General features: G+C 37.5%; 1 protein-coding gene and 1 pseudogene across 2 annotated transcripts in view; one reads left to right on the forward strand and one right to left on the reverse strand.

Moving 5' to 3' along the window:
- The window catches only part of LOC108385358 (olfactory receptor 52B6), a 122,891-nt gene that overhangs the window by 8,615 nt on the left and 94,297 nt on the right, over positions 1-19,979 (forward strand). The window contains exon 3 of one of the 2 annotated variants that reach the window (XR_012122587.1): positions 14,238-14,409. The exons of the other annotated variant lie outside the window; for it this stretch is intronic. The gene's annotated coding sequence lies outside the window, so the exon portion shown is untranslated. Of the gene's footprint in view, positions 1-14,237; positions 14,410-19,979 lie in introns of those variants that run through there. 2 annotated transcript variants of the gene reach the window in all.
- Positions 8,845-9,838, reverse strand: LOC108393382 (olfactory receptor 51I2-like; annotated as a pseudogene).

The raw sequence follows: 19,979 nt of genomic DNA on the forward strand, positions 1-19,979 counted from the left end.
GGTTTGCCTGATAATGTACTGATTTAGCACTGAAAATCCTGCAACAGGACAAACCCCTCAGTTGTTACAAACTGGAATAGTTATTCACCCTACATCCAGATCTGGATTCAAAACCACCTCCTCCTCTGTCTAAGTTAGTGTCCTTAAGAAAATTATTTAATTGGTTCAAGTTCTAAAATCTTCATTTCTAAAATTGGAGTACAAATGCCTGGAGATCTAGTTGACTATGAACTTTGATCTCCCATGATTAGTTCTTATGCAACAAGAACTGCTGTACTGGTGTGCCAGCTTTTCATTTGCTAAAAAAGAATTGAGTAGGAGATGGGATAGCCAGCTGGCTGTGGGGTTCTGAGGCTGAGGGCAGGCTGATTCCTAAGACACTACTTCAAAGGTCTTACCTCTGCAGCCATCTTGCATCACACCCAAACTTTTGTAGTGGAAAATTTGAGGCTTCAAGGGGGAGAAACTTGCTGAATTTGTTAGATTCAGAACTTGAATGGAATTATCTTGATCTGGACCCCAAAGTATACCTCCACTGCCAATATACCTCATCACCAAGGTTGAGGAGGAAGAAGGAAATAAGTGATATGTTTTGAACATTTACCAAGTGTCTAGGACCACAATAGTTTCTTTGATATAGATGAACTCATTTAATCCTCAGAGAAAACCTGATAATGCTTTTATTATCTCTTTCAGTAAGCAGACTAGTATACTATTAGAGCAACATAGATACACTAAAAAACTACATATGTGTATAAAATATACTTTAATGAATAAATGCATATGCATGTATATGTGTGTATATGGTTTATATACATACATGTTTATACATATACATATAAACCACATTGTATGTATATACAATGGATATATATATAAAACCAGGAGGAGAGAGAGATAGATATCTCCAGATAAATTAAATATTGTTTTAAGTATCAGAATCTTCCTAGTCTTCCTCAAAAGTAGAACTTTACTGGACTTCACTCTACCTCTTTAAGGACTTAATTTTCAAATTTTATTTTCAATTTATATAGGGGAATACCTGAGTACTTCAGGCATTGCCTCTAAAAGCCTTCATTAGTGTCTGCTTGTAGTGTCTATCTGTGTGTGAGTATGTGCTATTATGTCTGTGGCAGTGGAGAAAGAACATTCAAAGAAAGGTCCTCTAACTACTTAGAAATGAGAAAAATAGGAATGCCTTCTTAGAATTAATCAGTAACTCACTTGCAAGAAATCAGAAGAGAAAAATGAAAAAACACCTTTATAAAAAATAGTGATTTCTAAACATTTTAAGATTTGACCAATTTAACTAAATTAAAAATACAAGCTATCAAAAATAGTTACCATTTATTGGCCATCTAGTATATGCCACATACTTATTAGAATCTTCATATACATTATTTAATATTCCTGGATGCTATCAGCTATATAACTTTTTACCTAATTTATACAGATGAGATATCTGAGATTTGGTAAGTTTACTGGCACTTGCCAAGATCATAAATTTATTGAAAGAACCAGGATTCCAATCTGTATGGAATACCATAATTATAAACAGCTATACTACACACACACACACAGGTCATCATTTGAAGAGATTAAAAGCAAAGAAAAAACAGACATGAAGGACAATGTGAACCGTGCAGTTATAAGGAAAAGACATGAATGGACCCACTAAGCACCAGGGCTAATGAGTAATTAACGTTGGGGTTCTTGGGAGATGGATACTGGCCCAACAGAACTTAAGACATGAAACTTTCAAATATCATAATTATGCCCCTTTGCTTCTTATTTCTTATTCACACAAAAAATGTAATGATGGTGTGTCTCCCATCAAGTAGAAAGAACTAGTCATGTTGGCAAGAGAATCTTTGCCCATTCAGTAACTGTTTCTCATTGTAAGCTGACAGCAGCATGCATCTCTGTCATAGTCTTGGTGAGTGTGAGCATGTCCCTGAGACAGCACCACACTGATGGGAGTGCTGAGGTACAGTGAGAAGCCTTCTCTCTGCTCTCACAGTCAGTAGACAATCTCCCACATTAATCTGCTTCAGAAAAGAGCTTTAGAGATTTATGAATAGGAACTGTTTCAAAGAGGGGACCTAAAAGAATCTGGAAGATGAGTTTAGCTTAAGACCCTAAAGGATAAACTGAGTATCCAGGGGAGGAGAGATGAGAGCTCAATAAGTAAGTGCTGGACTTCAAGAACTCGACTTACAGAAATATTATTGTGTCCTTTCAGTTCGACTTCCTAAATATCTTTCTATTTAATTGATTTCTTGCCATTCCCAGTCACTCTCTACTCAGTATATCAGTATTTCAATCCTAGGCAATTAAAACAGTGCCTTTACCAGTAAAACAAAAATACTTTTACCTACATCATAGGCTTGCTGATCAGTGCTAATGATTTCTTTTTAATAATAAAATAAAATAATCTTTGAACTTTGGAACATGGTATGCTATCAAGAAATGTTATCAGTATGTGAACAGTTCCCAGGAATGTGTTGTTTTAATTTGTCTGATTTTTTTCAAACTATTCAAATTCGGTTAGACAATATCCATCATATCATTGATAAGTTTTCACAAATGCCTAGGGTGCCTAACTGGTTTTCTTGGTTTCACTGGATATGGCTGGTAATTGTAGGTCTGCTTTGATTATGTAGCTGTATTCCTATTATGTTAATGTGTGCACGCAATTTAATTAGTAGTTTAAAACCTATACATGCTTATGTTACTCTACAAGAAGATATGTCAAAGAAATAATCAATCTTCCCATGTTTTCTTCCATCTGCTACTTCTATAGCTTTTCTTCTTCCTTCCTAATTACAACCCTTCAGCAGAATTTGTGCCTCATATTGAAATTACCAAGTATCATAATTCTTCCAAGTGGTAAAGATACAGGGCATAAATCTGCAAAGAAGTAAAAAGCTAACCTTTTCAAACAATATGGCTTCTCTGTCACTTACCAACTTTACATCTCCCTGTATGGCCCCAGAAGATGACTGGTTAGCCAGAGACGGGTAAGATTCCTCAAGGGAGGAACAACCTAAGACAGGCACAGTCGCAGGGGGGCCATCAGGTGAGAAATTAGGGATCAACAGTGGTGAGGCTTAGAACCTCACCCGCCCCTGTTTTGAGAGAAATCTTCTGCATCCGTGGGTGTTTTGTTGCCCTTGTCTAGCTTGGATTAATACTTAGTCTATAGGCACAGACCTGATGATCCACATTTGCCCTCTTACAGCACTAAATTATATTTTCTACCTTTATCTTGCATCTACCTACCACTTCAGCATTTTATTAAAAAAAAAAGAAAAGGGAGAAATGTGGGATTCACATATAAATCAAGTATAAAAATCAAACGAATAATCATATTTGACCTGACTGTTTATAGTTCATAATGCGTGATCAAAACCGAAAGTTTCTGTGATGAATGCCCTTATACTGTTCACCATGTAAGAACTTATTCACTATGTAAGAATTCGTTCACCATGTAACAACTTGTTCGTTATGCTTCAGAAGATTGGAGACTGTTGAGAATTAGGCTTGGGGTTGATTAATGATTGTGCATTGAGTCCCCTATACAGAATTTTATTGTTGTTAACAACCATATGATCAATAAATATGAGAGATGACCTCTCAAAAAAAAATGTTGATTTTAAATGACTGGTCTAGTTAACCTAACTGAAGAGATCAGATGGGAGTTCTCCTAACATTAAGTCTGCCATAGATATTCTGTCATTTTGCTTTAAGCTAATTGTCTGATACTAGCCTTTCACTGCAGAATAAACATTCTGATGAGTCCAGGCTTCTGGTGAAGTGGGATCTTGAGAGTGTGAGTTCTATGTGTTTCTGATGTGCACTGGGCGGGAAGAGCTCTAGGGGCCCATAATCAGGTCCCCATGGGTAGTGATGCGGGCCCTCCTCAGACCATAGCCACATCTGGAAGGGGTGGCTCTGCTAGAAAAAGGAAACACATATCCCTTGAGATGAGCAGAGAAGAGCATCTGGAAACCACCCCTTGGGGAGCCAGCAGGGGAACCAGCACTTAGACTTTGCCCCTGTGACATTCATCTCCTTGGAAAGCTTAGATTATTCTCCTTTGCCTGCATCTCTTTCTCACTCTATCTCCCCCACTGCAGTCTTATTTTTTAAATTATTATGTTATTATTAAATGTAATATATATAAAATATATAATATAAATATAAACTATTGTTAATGTAAATAAAATATGTATTCTGTTATTAAAACATAATATATGTATTTTGTAAAAAAGTAGAAAATACAGATAAATAAAAAAAGTCTGTCCAATCTCCCTAACCAGAGATTACCAACATAATTTCTGTTATTCCTTTCAAATATTTTTCTATGCAAATATATAAATGTTTAACAGTAACAGTATATGTTAGTGTTTTTATCAACATGCTATAAATACTATTTGATAAAATGTTTTAGTTGATATACTACTCTACAGTTGTTTTTATATTATTGAAAGCTATCCTGTGCTAGAAATCTGTTGTTGCAGCCGTATCCTCTATTTTAATTAGTATAACTTCCTGGTTTTTTTCTTCATGTTTTAACATTTGGAAGTTTTACTACATTCCTTTCCTATTTCCCACCTTTTTAGAACTTTCAAGGGAGAGTAATCTCGACTGTGTAACAATTCTAAATTAATTTTAAAATCATGTTGTAATATTACCCAGGATATTCAGGAAGAAGTAAATTGAATCAGAAAGAAATGACACCTTAATTATGTGTTTAGTCTTTCCACCTAGCCACATACTTTTATGTCCATTCACTCAAGTGTAATTTCAAATCTTTCAATAATACTTGAAGTTTTACTCCATAAAATTTATCATTAAAATATTACTGAGATAAATTAATTTCTTAAGTTGAGGAATTGGAATATTTATTAATTGAAATATTTGTGTGTTTTTAAAATTACTAATTTTGTATTATTTTATTATATTTGGAAAGTTTTCTCAATCCTTAATAATTTTTCCCTTTAAATAAGCCTTTGTGGGTTTTTTTGATCCACAAATTACATCATTTGTAAATAGGGATAATATAGTTGCATTCATTCATTTACCCAATTCATAATATTTTTTGAAATCTATATAATTTATAAATGTTAAGCTCTGAGGATAATTTGGTTATTATAAAAGTAAGAATTTTCTTTATTATTTGTTATATGCTAAGCAATGTAACAACCCTCTTAGGTACATTAGCTCTAAACTTTATAAAAACATCATCTGGTTATTGTTGTACAGTTTGCAAATGAATAAATTGAGGCTCACAGATGGTAGGATTTTCCCAGGTCCATGATTTGTCTTGCACAAAGTTCATGCTCTTTCTGATATTAACAAACAATGTATTCTTTCAAGAAGCTTATGATTCACATAGGGAGCTAAGTACAGAGTAGTACAAAATTACATGTAGCTGCTGTGCTATATAATTCTACACAAATAGACTAAAAGCATAAAAATAATAAAACATCTCTTTTACCACTGTTGGAGGCGAGGGAGCCAAGTAAACAGGGACAGATGGTAGAGGGAGTGCTAGAAATGCTGACAGAGTAATAACTCAAAGGCTGAGCCGGCATCTGGTCCCTGGTATCTGTCTAATCACTATTTCTTGATAGATAATTAGAATGATATACTGTTTCCAGGCATAGAAGATATTCCAAGGGAAGACTATCAAAACAAAGATATAGAAGCATTACGCAGCCAGTTGGTTCAGGAATTCTGAGTACTTACATACGGCTGAAACGAAAAGAAATCTTGGGGCGGGGGTAGTGAGACATAAGAGATGGATAGAACGGTAATATTATTAAGATACATCATAGGATTTTGGATTTTATCCTTAGGCAGTAGGAGCCTCTCAAAGCTATGGGTGTTTTATAATCACATAGGCTCTTTAGGAAGATCATTCTGGCTGCAGTTTGGAAAAATGAGAGAAAAGAAGAGTAAACAATGAGATCAGTTTGGAAGATATTTCCAAGGTGAGGTAAAGGGTGATAATGAAGCCCCTAAATAGGGTAGCAACAATGGTTATATAGAGGCATATTGAAGTCAGAATCTGATCAGATTCGTCTAGATTCAGTATCCAGTTATAGATAAAAAGTAAAGTAAAAATAAAAGATAAAAGTAGCTATTTCTATCTCAAGTTTTGCTATATTACCCAAAGGTTTCTCCAGAAAAGTGATAAATAGTAATGGCAGAATTGTTTCTCTCTTATTTTAGCCAAAAAGTTTATACAGTAATACATTAACAAAATATACAGAAAAAAATTTGTTTTATTTTTATGTAGGGAGGATTTTCAGTTATGATTAGGTATACACTTTCTGGAATCTGTTGCTTTGTTTTTTTCATTAGTTAACTCATGAATATAATGAGTCATTTTTTAAATCCTAGAATATATGTTGATTATTCTTTGTCTAATTACTTAATTGTATTCACAACTTTTAACATTTACACATATGTTTCCATTTGTGTATTTAGTCTGTAGAAATTTTGCTGATATAAATTTTTCTCTGCATTTATCAGGATTACATTTGTCCTTTTTCTTAGCTTTCTAATTTTATTGATAATTTAAGATATATAGGAAGAATGATCTGTTTTTTGAAATTTGGGGGAAAAGGAAAAAGATCTTGTACCATAATATGTTGTAGTTGGTGAGAGTGTGATCATTAACTTTCCATTTCTTCCACAATTATCAGTTAATTGATCATTTGTTAAATTTTATAATTTTCCCCAAAATAACAATTTATTCAAGATTTCAAATTACTTATAGAACATTCTACTGCAGATTTAAAAAATCTCTAATCTAGTATTGTATATGATTCCTAAGTTTATTTTCCATTTGATAAGCTTTTCAGAAATTGGTCTATTTTGCAAGCTTATTTAGGATTGGTTATTGGATTACCTTCAGTGTTTCTCATTCTCATTCATTCAGTCCTTTTAACTATTTTCAATTATTTTATATAGTATTTTATTCTTTTATAATGTCTCAAATTGAATGCTTCATTTCTTAACTTCTTATTTTTGTCATGAAAAATACTACCAAAATTTTATAAAACTATGAAATTAGGCAGAACACATCAGTTATATAGTTCATGTTTTACTAAGTATTACTACTTTCATTATTATTGTTTGTCACTATATGCATTTATATTATTAGTGTAAATGTATATACATCCATATATGTGAGCATATACAATTGAAATTATGATATACACTTTACCATATTGTATTATTATTGCAGTTTAGATCACTTAATATAATTTATATGCAATTAGATTTATTTCATCTCTTAAAAGCTGGGTGGATAGTGTATGTTGTATGAAATATATTTGATATGTGTAGCCATAGCTATTCTATATCTATTCTGTATCTATATCTGTATATATTTCATTTTAGCTAATATTGTTTGACATAATCTTTTTTCTAAATTTATATAAATGCTTAACTAGAATCTACTCTTAAAATCTTCATTGAATGTTACATCATTGACTATGGATACAATGTTGTACAGCAGATATCTACATCTTATTTATCTTACATAACCGACACTTAATGCCCATTGATTGATAACTCCTCATTTCTGGCAGCCCCTGGCAACCACCATTCCACTCTTTGATTCTATGAATTTGACTGTTTTCTGTATCTCATATAAGTGGAATAATGCAGTATTTGTCTTTCTGTGACTATCTTATTTCACTTGGGATAATGTCTTCAAGGTCATCCATGCTATCAAATATTGCTGAATTTCCTTCCTTTTTAAGGGTGAATGATATTCCATCATATCTATATGCCATATTTTCTTTATTTATCTGTTGATGGACGTTTAGGTTGTTTCCACATCTTGGCTATTATAAGTAATGCTGCAGTGAACACCGGAGTGCTAATACCTCTTTGAGATTCTGATTTCAATTCTTTTGGATAAGTACCCAAAAGTGACATTGCTGGGTCATGTGGGTCCAGAAACACAGGGAACAAAAACAAACATAAACAAGTGAGATTACATCAAACTAAAAGACTTCTGCACAATGAAGGAAACAGTGAAGAGTGTAAAGACAACTTATGAAATGGAAGAAAATACTTGTAAACCATATATCTGATAAGGAGTTAAATCTCCAAAACATATGAGGAACTCTTACAATAAAAAACATAAATAAAAACCCTAATAACCTGATTTTAAAAATGGGCTAAGGAGTTGAATAGACATTTCTCCAAAGAAGACATAAGAATGTTGAAGAAGTATATGAAGAAATGCTCAATGTCACTAATCATCAGGAAAATACATACTGAAACTACAGTGAGGTACTGCCTTACATCTGTCAAGATGGCAATTGTTAAAAATCCAAAAGATAACAAATGTTGGCAAGGATGTAGAGAAATTCAGATCCTTGCACACTGTTGGTGAGACTATACAATAATGCATCCACTATGGAAAATCAGAGGTTCCTCCAAAAATTAAAAATAGAATTACCTTTGACATAATCTTGGGGAAAAGTATTTTCATGGTAATAAGTAATTTCCTTCATAATGATTCACTGTACACAAGGAAAACACAATTGTGGCAAAATGGGGGACTGATTATGAAGATTATGTTTTGAGATTTTAAAAAGAAGTAAATTAAGCAAATATTTTTGCACAATTATGCCCCGTATACCTTGCCCAAAATCTGATGGTTGGGTCTTAACTATTGGCAGGCACTCATAAAACGTAATGCATGGCACATCTAGTGACAGGAATCCTAAGAGTAGGTGAGTGCACAAAAGGGAATTTAAAAAACCTTTTCAAAGCAGTTTTTGAAAATTCAAATTTGTGGACTAACGGTAAAGATCCTCTGGAACTTGGACTTTCAACATTTTTCCTGCTTAAGTCTTTGTTCCCAGTAGTATTTTGCAAAGCCTCCGACGAATCTCTTTGGTTTTGATGGAATAGATGACAGGGTTGAGCATTGGAGGCACAAAGAGGTAGACAAGGGACATGAGTGTGTGCACATATTGTGGGGCTTGCTTCCCATAGCGAGCGAGCATGGACACACCAACCATGGGCACATAGAAGGTGAGCACGGCACACATGTGTGATACACATGTATTGAGTGTCTTTAACCGTTCCTCCCGGGATGCAATGGCAAGTACAGAGTATAATGTATAAGTGGCAGTATAAGTACATACGAGAGGAGAATGAGTGCAGAGTCCAGGCCAAAGTTAGTGATGACGAGAAATTGACCAAAAATGTTATTGACACTGGTGTCACCACAGGGCAGGCGGATCAGATCTGGATGCAGGCAGTAGGCATGAGAAAGTACATTGGCCTTGCAGAAGGGCAGCCTCTTCAGAAGGAAAGGCAGTGGGAAAACCATGCAGAAACTGCGGATGAGGACAGACATGCCCATGTGCACCACGCGGGCATCAGTGAGCACTGTGGCATAGTGCAGTGGGTTACAGATGGCCACATACCGATCAAAGCTCATAACCAGCAGGATCCCAGACTCCATGAAGGAGAAGAGGTGGATAAAGAACATTTGAGCCATGCAACAATCAAAGCTGATCTTCCTTAAGTGGAAACAAAATGTGGCTAGCACTGTGGGTAGTGTGGAAAAAGACACACCTAGGTCATTAACTGATAGCAGGGACAGGAAGTAGTACATAGGCTGATGCAAGCTCTGCTCCTCCTTGATAATGAAAAGGATAAGGGCATTGCCCACAATGGAAACAATGTAGAGAGTACCAAGGAGCAGAAACATCCAGTGTTGGGAGGTCTCCAGCCCTGGGAGCCCTGTCAGGGTGAAAGGAGGCAACTCTGAGCTGTTGTCGAGGTTTCCTCCCATGCTGGGACTACTGTGCCAGTTCTAGGACTGTTATCCTGTAAAGGAGGCAAATGTTCAGTTTTATTAGCCTGAATCTAATACTTTAAGACTTTACATCATACATTCCCTTACTTTATAGCATTAATCAATTTCATTCACCAAGTCACTCACCCTTGCCTCTGATTGTCACCAAGATTTCTGGAGTTCTCTAAGTTTTCCCAGTTTATCTAGCTGGCTGAACAGATCACCCTGCCTCCCTTCACATCTGTGCCTATTGACGCCCTGCCCCATCTCACACTCAAGCTGGGGACTCTTTTCACCAATCTCAGTACATCACTTTGCTCAAGACCTAAGACAAACTTCTGATTATGCTTCTTGACTCTTCTGCCATCTTCCTCTGCATTCCAGTTACTCATTGGACCATTAACTCTTCCTCTTTCCACAGTCTCATCCTACTGAACATTTATTCCCTTATTGTGACTCCCCAGTTTCCATACCCTTAAAAAAAAGTCAGTTCTTCCATCCATTCATCCAAACAGTAGATAAATGGGTAGAAAGATATCCATCCACAAAGATAACCTTCTGACATCAATCGGGATGCACTGGTCTCCCATATTTCCACTTGCCTTTTAATTCTTCTATCTACTCAACTTACAGCATTGTTTTTTCCCTGGATAATTTAATTTACTGAAAGTCATTTCTTAAGAATGTCTTTCAGAACTGAACAGCACCTCGCTTCTAAAAGTTCCTGGATTGGTAATCATTTCTTTATACCATGGAATTGCTTCTCATCTGGTTCTCCATCTCTTTGAATAATACCATCATTATGTCTAAGACTGAGACTTGAACCAAATATCACTTTGACTCTTTCTTTCCTTCACCCAACAACCAATTTGAAGGAAAACCCCAAGTGCCTCTGTCAACACCTTTCTCCACTTCCTTCCACCTGTAGTCTCACAGGTGAGACGCTAGAAATCACATTGTTTCACCATAATAACAGCCTCCTAATAAATCTAATTCATTTTCTAATATGGAGTACAACTAATGTTATGAAAAGGAACATCTGAATATGGTGCAGATCTGATTAGAAACCATCAAACCCCCTCACTACCAAAGGATCAAATCCACACCCACTAGTCTGGAGTTAAAGGACCTCTGTGGTCAACACATCAATAGCTCTCATCTCAATTCTCAAAATTTCCTTCCTCATACTTCAAGATACACAGGTTGTTCTATTTTTTGTTATCCAAACATGAGCTGCAGCTCCTCAGCTCTGAGGAGCTGTCCAGAATGTGTGAAATGTGCCCAGAATGTGCCCCCTTCCTTGAATAACTAGCTGCTCATTGCCGGCAGAGGCGTCGTTCCCTGCTGCCACCCTCAGTGCTGTAGGGCTGCAGCGCCTTTTGTGCTCTTTCCTCTGCCTGCTCTGCATCAGCACTCTGAGTCCTGCCTTCCCTGCTGGCTCTTCGCCCCCAGAGCTCAGCCCTCACTCTTGTTTCAGGCTCTGCTGTGCTTAGTGCAAGATGCTGCACAGGAGATGAGCTCAGTGAGTCACTGATCTCTTCTGGGTTTGGTCTCTTTGTTGTTAAATTGGAGATGTGAATAAACTTAGCTGATGGGGTGGTAAGATTCAAAGTGAACAGCTGAGAAAACTCTTAGGACCAAAGGCGTTGCAGCTCTGAGTTCCAAAGGCTGCTCTGCACCCTCACCTTCTGCCTTGTGCTGCCTTTGCTCCTCTGTCTGCATAAGGACTCTATCCTTTCTTCCGGCTGCAACTTTTTCTTCACTCCAGATTCTTAGGACTCTTTTGTTTTCCCTATCTGAAAACTTTTCCTAAACAATTTTGTTTGCTTCTGTATACAGTATGAAGACACCCTTGATATAGAGACTTTTAGCACTAAGTTCCAGCCAAGTGGATTCCAAAGTAGCCAGTGTCTTTTTATAAATCCCCTGATACCAGATTGTTCTGAGGAAAGTGTAAGGGTGCTTATTCACACTAAGGCATCTATATCCGAAGTGTAGCCTGAAGAAGCATTCCTGCTAAGAAAGTCATGTCTTAAAGCAGAAAGCATGGCAGAATTTCAGAGAACAAGAGCAACAAATGGAAGATAGAGAACTGGGAATGTGATAAAAGTGAAAGCATGCAGGAAAAAAAACCCTGACTCAGATTAGGGGCAACCTTTCCTCCTGGAGATGGTTGTATTATAGCACTCAGTACTTCTAAACTAGGGGCAGAGTGCTTTAGGACCTGAGTCTGGAGTGTCTGACACTCTACCTTACCTCCCTGAAGTTCTATGCATGGAAGGTGCAGTGGAGGGAAGAGCAGTAGTGGGGGCCCCACATGCCCCACCTGTAGCCCCCAGGACCCTCAGTCACTGCTGCCAATGCCCTACCTGGCCTGTGCAATATAAGGCTGCATCCAGGATCTCCCCTGAGCTTATAGCAGCTCAGCAACTCATGGACTGCTGGGAATATGGGGCAGCTACATGCTCTACACCTCTCTTATTTAGTACTTCATTGCTCACAGAGGTTGAAGCAGAGGAGAGGGTATGATAAGAACAGGAAGGGACCTGGAAGAGTATTGTATTGACTGTCTCATTTAATAGAAGAAGTCAGTAGAGCCTAGAAAGGAAAAGAAACATCTAAAATTTATACGGTTTGTTGGTCACAGAATATTTCAAGCGAAGTCTTCTAACGTAGCTTATGGCTTTTCCGCTATATATATGGTCAATATCCGCAAAAATGCTGAATCCTATGAAAAACCCATAAGCCTACATAAACTAATTTTAGCATTTGTATTTATTAGAATATGTGAAATCCTCACCTGGGTCATCCATGAAACTGACCCCAAGCATGGTAAGAAGCACTGGTACCCTGTGGCTGATTACACACATAGTATAGTTACCAGGGGGAATTACAGAAAGCATTTGCCCTGATTAAGGAGGCGTTGAGGACACTGTACCACACTGCCTTCTTCACAGATGTTTATTGAAGAGCTGCTGGGGCGACAACATAGGTAATAAGAATTAGCATTAACATAGGTCATAAGTTTTGGGCCAAATGGATCTGAGCTTGAGTCTGCATTCTACCGCTTGCCTTGAGAAAGTTCGTAACCCACATACACCTTCATTTCTTCACCTGTAAAATTGGTTATGATCATAATTACATTATAGAATGTTTAGGAAGTTAAACAACATAGGACATGCAAAGCATTTAGGCTACTCGTCACAGATTTATATCTTTGTCTAAAAAATGTAAAAACCGCCTGCCTTGGTCATTTTTTTAGGTCTCAATTTCATTATCGGACCTCCATGCACACAAAATTACCTTTGTTTTTTCCTCCTGTTAATCTGTCTCATGTCAATTTAATTCTTATACCAGCTAGAAGAACCTTGAATGGTAAAGGAAAATTCTTTCTCCCCAACAGTGTCTTTATTTATAGAAAGTGGTATAGAAAACTGTAGCTCCAATGTTTCCAGATAGCTTTTTGCAGGTACATAAATAAGACAGATAATGGCTACAAAGTCCTTCAGTTTTAAAGGAACAAGCAGAAGTCCTGTTACTGAAAGCATACTACCTAATTATTAGGGTGGTAATTTCATTATAAGTCATTTGTGACAGAGCCAAAATCATTAAACAGCAACATTCTTTTAAAAATTTTTATTTAAGCACCTTTTAAAACCCAGGCCCAGTACTGGTATTCTACTTAAACTGCTGTGAGTGTGCTTCCATAGTGTATATGGTCTGGGCAGTATAAATATGCAAGGTGCATTTGTGGCATGTTTGAAATTTCAAGTACAATTTATTTTTTATGCACTCTGGTCAGATCTATAATGCATATGATATTTAGACTATGAGCAATATAAAAACCTTCATATAAAATTGTTTTTTAATAGAATTATCCAATTAGACTAAAATATTTTAGGATATAGTAATTCATTGAAGTATAAAGAGATGGGTTGGTATGTAAATATATTCAAATATAATTACTTATTAACTCATTCCTTGACTACTTTTTTTGGGTATGTCCTATATATTTCAGGCCCTGTATTAGAGACTGAAGAGTATAAAGATAAATAAGACAGGGTCCCTGCCCATGAACTACTTACTGTCTAGTGGAAGAGAAAAACTACCCAAACTAACCAATGTGATTAAAGCAATTCTGAGCACAGCGGGGACTCAGTGCAGGGACGGAATGGGTAGTTCTACTTAAGACTCAAGAAAATCTTAGACAAATTGTTCCTTCAGACTATGTCTTATGCTCGTGATATTTTGAATTTTGTATTCTTGCTGAATAAAAATAATATGAGTAAATAAGTAATGTTTATTATTATATACTTTGTAGAGCAATTTATTTTATTCACTCTCCAAAATAAATATATGAGGTACATAAATCAGAGATTGGCATCGTATTTTACAGATGAGGACATTAAGACTGAGGAATTCAGTATGCTTATTCAAGAAGTTGCCTCTTTGGATGGACGAAGTAACTTCATTGTGGTAATCATTTCACAATGTATATATGTGTAGCAACTCATCATGTTGGACACCTTAAACTTACAGAATTTATATGTCAGTTTTATTTCAATGAAGCTGGGGAAATAAAAAGAAAAAAATGATGTTACCTCTAATTTCACTTCTCTCTATAGGAGCGGTTATGGGGACAGAGAGGAAATGTTTCCTGATATGAGTCTGATTTAATGACATTCATTATTGACTCATATGTTCATTCATTAATTTGTTTACTCATAATTTCCTTCTTATTCATTCATTAGTATTTATTCATCCATTCTTTCACTTACTTTTTCTTGTTGCTCTAGCATCATCAGACACTTTCTGAAGGGTGAAGGTCAGGTGTGGAGGGACAGTGGCTGACATGATTGCTGCTTAGGGAGCTCAGATTCCACGAGGGGAAAGCAGATAGATAGGAAAGAGTGAGAGAAAGGTCTCAGGAGGGAGAAACGCAAAGGACTGTTGAGTTTACTGGAGGTTGGCAGAGTCTAGTGCCTACATATTTCATGGTCTCCCATGTGAAAAGAGCATAGTAGGGATCCTAAGAAACATACCAGGAACATACTAGAACAAGTCTAATTCTGACTACTTAAATATTGTAGCTGTTGTATTAGGGCTAATCAGAGAAACAGAACCAATAGGATATATGTGTAAAGAGATTTATTATAAGGAATTGGCTCTCACAATTATGGGAGCTGAGCAGTCCAGACCCCAGAGAGCTGATGATACAGTTCCAGTCCAAGGGTTCAGACCTGAGAACTAGGAGACACCCTGGTGTAAGTTTCCATTCAAGTCTGAGACCAAAGGCAGGAGAAGACTAATGTCCCAGCTCAAAAACAGTCAGACAGAAAGATTTGTTTCTTATGTACTCAGCCTTTTAATCTATTAAGGCATTCACTGGATTATGGATGAGGCCTTTCCACACTGTGGGGAGCAATATACTTCACTCAGTTTACCAATTCAAATGTTAATCTCATCCAGAACTACCCTCACAGACACACCCAGAAATAATGTTAAACCAAATATCTAGATGCCTTGGGGCCCAGGCAGGCTGACACATAAAATTAACATTACAGCTGTCAAACTCCAAACCTTAACTTTTCAAACAGCATGATGAAAAGGGCTCTGTCTCTTGATGGTATCAGAAACCAGTCACCCAACCTAAACTTGCATACTGGTAGTGATGTGACACCCAGCCCATAATTACCCCCTCTGTGCCTCTGTCTTTTTCAGAATTATACAGGTCCATAACCAGATATCCTAACCATGTCACCATGTTTCCTGAAGTTACCTTCCTGTTCCTCCAGAAAATAACCCCACTCTGTGGTGATGGTTGACATTCTCTGGATTATTCTTGCAAAGAAGCCACTTTTCTGTCTCTAGAGGATATTGACAGAGCTGATTTCTGGATTAGACTCAAAATGGTCCTGGAAGGTGCTGGCCCAGTACAGTAGATGAAGTGATTCACCACTGATGCTCTAACTTAAAGTGCAGGACTGACATCCTCCTCTGGTGCCTGGATGGCTACACCCCTGATTCGAAGTCCTCTTGGGCTTCTAGATTCAGGACTTAACCTTAGCATCTTGGGAAGCCTGCAGCATAGCTCCTTTGTTTTAATGGAATAGATGGTAGGATTGAGCATGGGAGGCACAAAGAGATAGGTATGGATATACAAATCCAGATCCATATACAGAGAGAGAATCAGAGACAGGGAGAGAGGAAAAGAACTTGGACTTGGAACAGGTCCTGCTCATAGGAAGCATTATTGAAGTACTGTCATTACTACAATTTAAAAGCATGTTTAGGTGGGAAATTAAATGTACCTTGTGCTTCCTTTGACAAAATCATGGCATATATTAATATTAAACTTAAATATGTATTTTTAAACCACATATCACACAATAGATTATGATATAAACAAAAGTAAATCACAAAGCTTAAGAGAAATTAAGAGAGAGAAATTCCAACATTGAAAACATCTTATTTTTTCTCTGAGTTGTTAAAGAATAGCATTCTTTCATTTCCGTAACAGATCGTTGTTTTTCCTCTCACAAACTTCCGCAGGCATAGGGAATGAGAAAGGCTGCTGCCATACAGGAGCCCACACGGGATAATCTGAATTAGTGACTTAGAGCAAGCCACTTTATTAATTCAGTCACCAAATATCTACCTAGCTTGCTTTCCTGATCTTACATGTATTTCAAGAATAATATGTGACTTTAGGCAGAGTATTTGGGTAGCGTTTGAAAGTTCTGAAATTAATACCCTGTTAGGCTCTGCCAATGGAGAGCATTAAATGTAGACAGGAAAGCTGGAGGCAGGGTTCAGGGATTTGCTTTTCCTGGCAGCTCTCTGTTCCTGTCATTGTCACCCAAGCAACTGTCCTCTCCTTGGCAACAGCAGTTAATTCTAATAAAAGCAACTGGCTCCAGTTTGCAGTGTATTTTTTCCCCCACTCTTTCCTCAAAACCTTCTCAAATGTTCCTCAAATATACCAACATCAGCTCTCTTTGCCCATCCTTAAAAGTCTGGGTCCCAGCTCTGGGAGCACTCTCTTTGGAGCTTCCAATAACCAGAATTTTAGGACAGAAGCTGATTCCAGCAGTTACTGCCTCTCCATTATGGCAGGATTCAAACACCTTCCACTCTCAGCTAAGTTACTCATATAAAGCAAGGCTTCTCAGAGCTTAGTTTTATACAAAATTAAATTCAGTAGAACTGAAGGCATTTTGTCTCATTCCACCAATATTGATTTTTTAAATATATAAACTAACTGGAGGAAAAAACAGGAAAATAAGGACGGTATTTTCAAAGAAATAGTTTTCTGCTTAGTAATTTATAAAATTATAGTTTTTTTGACATTGCTTGAATTAATGTGTACTTAAAACATTGTAATTAGAGAACATTTTAATACCTGGAGCCAATTGATTAAAGAAAAGAAAATAATTCCAATGTGTATACATATTTTTATTGCAAACAATGATGAAAGAATGACGATCACAAGATTTTTAAGCATAAAAATTATGTAGGATTGGACCAACTTCAAAGAGACAAAGCAATAATGCTAAGTTTATGACAGCTATGAAAATCTTGTTTGTGTATTTTTAATGGATAATGGGGGAAAGAAAATTTCTAGGATACTTGGACTCCATAGAATACACTTAAAATACTCATGTGGCATTTTAATTTAAAAATGTCAATGCTCACAATATACTGAACATTATATACTTTCTACTATATAAATATTAAATAACAATTTTTAGATGTCAACTTAACATTTTTGAGAGGGCATAGACTATTGCAAATTTCTTTTAGAAAGTAACCAGGCAAAAATTCTCGAGGAACACTCCTTTGTATTAATAGGAGGGGAAAAGGTGTGGACAAGGGAAAAGACTGCAGTATTCTGAAGGCTTTAATGGAAGGCGTCCTTGGTGCAACAGCTTGACGGATGGCTGATGTCAGGGTAGAGTGATCTGCCTGCAGAACTGACGTTCTCTGCCAGGACTAGCTTTGTGGGTGTGAAACCTGGGCGGTAGCATAAGGCCCATGCTCAGAAGGAGGGTCCCATGTTTGTTTCAGTGTTTGGGTGCCATGTTCTTGGAGTTCTTAATTCATTTTTGAACTTATGAAAGCTAATGGGACAGTGGAGCATGGGCATGTCCTCAGCCATTTCTTGCCACTGTATTTTCCTGTAACATTAATGATGCTGTATGCACACAGAATGCCATAGGCCACAATGTAAGGAAGTTAGGTGAGATACACAGAATTACAGAGAAAAGCAGAGGGAAAAAAAGAGAGAAAGTAAATGGGAAGAGAAAAATTACTAGATTTTTATTTCCACTTCACTTAAAAACTCCTTGTGGAAAATTTCCCTTCCTCATCCTTTTTCAGCCCCTCCTTCCTCCTTCCCTGCAAATGAGCAGCATGGATCAAATCCCCTGGGCAGGCCCCTCCCTCCTGAGTTTCACACCTAAGTGTCACAGAGAGTCAATAAATAACCTCACTCAGCAAGTCCCTTGACTGGAGGAAGCAGGAAACCACAACTAAACTGAAGACACTTGCTCAGCTCCCAGAACTGAAGACAGATCAGACATTTCAATCCATATTACACGCTCCAACCCCATTGTCCTCCAGATTACACCCATGCGATCTGCATAAAAACACAGCTCTCACATCCCCGGACAAACCACTGCAGCCAGGCGCCCATCACCTGCACGAGCTGCGGCTCCATGTGCTCTCCCACATAGCCCACGCTCCCACCCGAAACGCTTGGCACAGAGCTCCACCTGTGAGCACATGCCACTCACACAGGTATGTGTTGGAAATCAGATTCCCCAAAAAAATATGATCAGAGGAAGAACTCAAGAGTTCAGTTGTTGAAGTCTAGGTCTTTTAAGGGAGACCTCAAAACTTAGCCATCATAATGCTGAGTGGGACAAATGGAAGAATACTCCGTTCTGCCCAGAGTGGTCCTCCGGCTCAGTGTCTTTTTCCCATTGTTTTCCTTGGCAGACAGCCTCTCTTGTGCCTAATCTTTCTCTTACATCCACAGATGCTCATAAAGTAGCAGCTTCTTTATACAGTAACCATTTGAAATCTTCCTCCGCAAGCAAGAAAAGGCTGGGGAATGGGAAGAGAAGGTGATAGTGACTCCAGGTCTCCACTCTCCATCACCCAGGTTTCTTTCCTCTAGGGGCTGGGGCCATCAGTCAAAGTCCCCAGGTGAGTAAGAGGGGCTCTCATTTTTATCTGTCTCTTTTGAGTCCAGATATTAAGTAAAGTGGTTGCAACTTTAGATATACTGATATTAGAGAGCCTCTCAAGAAAAAGGTAGGAATTCCAGTGTTTGCCATATAAATGGACAGACAACTCAGTGAAGTAAAAGCATCAGACTTTGAATCAGGAGGCTTGTGACCTAATTCAGTTTTGACAGCAACAACCTGCTTTTGTGATCTGGACTTCAGCAGTTCACTGAACTTGGACTTCTCCTTGGTAAAATAGAGGTAAAATAATTATGATTCTCTCTCACCCCAATATGTGGCTATGGGAAAAAGCTTGTAAAAATGGGCAGGACATAATCTTTGGTGTCTAAACCTTTTAACCCCATATGATTTACTCTTTGTCCCCCACAAAAACCAGGTGAGATAAGTAAACCAGTGTCACCTTTTCCAGTTTATAAACAAGAAAATTCAGTCTCAGAAAAGTTGTGGGACTTAGCCAATGCTAAAGAGTGAATAAGTAGAAAAGTGGGGACTAGGATTCTAGAGTCACTGTTTTTTATAAATAGAGACTGTCCAGAGAAGGGAAAGATTTTCTCAAGGTCATTCAACATTCTTGTGTCGGGTAAAAGCCTAAAGATCCAGACATCCTACAAAGGGTTCTTTGAGGTATACAAGTTTACTGAGGAATGATGTATATAGTACTAGCTCTCTGTAACAAAAAGTAATTTGTTCTCCTCTTCACGGTCTACTGTTCAGGAACTCTCAGACACTCCACTTACTCCCTCAGCCTGCTTCTGTCAGTACTTGGCATCCTGGTCCAGCCACTACACACACCCGTCACACTGGTGGGCACACAGGACTTGAGTGGCTTTGCCAGGGTGAGGGGCCCTCTCTTCCCCAGCAAGCATGTCTGACACATCTCTTGCTTT

Source organism: Manis javanica, chromosome 11, assembly GCF_040802235.1.
Source record: "Manis javanica isolate MJ-LG chromosome 11, MJ_LKY, whole genome shotgun sequence".
NCBI lineage: Eukaryota > Metazoa > Chordata > Mammalia > Pholidota > Manidae > Manis > Manis javanica.